Consider the following 251-nt stretch of genomic DNA (forward strand, 5'->3'; position numbering starts at 1 on the left):
GCTCACTGTTATGAGTCACCGTAGTACTAAATCTGCACTTTTTCAAAAATAATCATGGCTTACCCATTTGGCATAATTTCTCAGAACATTAAAGTAAATTATCTTTCATTGTACTTATGTGTAGTGGCAAAAGCAAACTTAGACGCTGCACAGCAAATAGAAGGCATTTAGTACTACAGTAGAATAGAAATGACGAAAAAAGACACAAATGCCATAAGCTAATTCCACGAGGTGATTTATTCCATTCCAGT

This window comes from Anser brachyrhynchus, assembly GCF_964034855.1.
Source record: "Anser brachyrhynchus genome assembly, chromosome: 13".
Lineage (NCBI taxonomy): Eukaryota > Metazoa > Chordata > Aves > Anseriformes > Anatidae > Anser > Anser brachyrhynchus.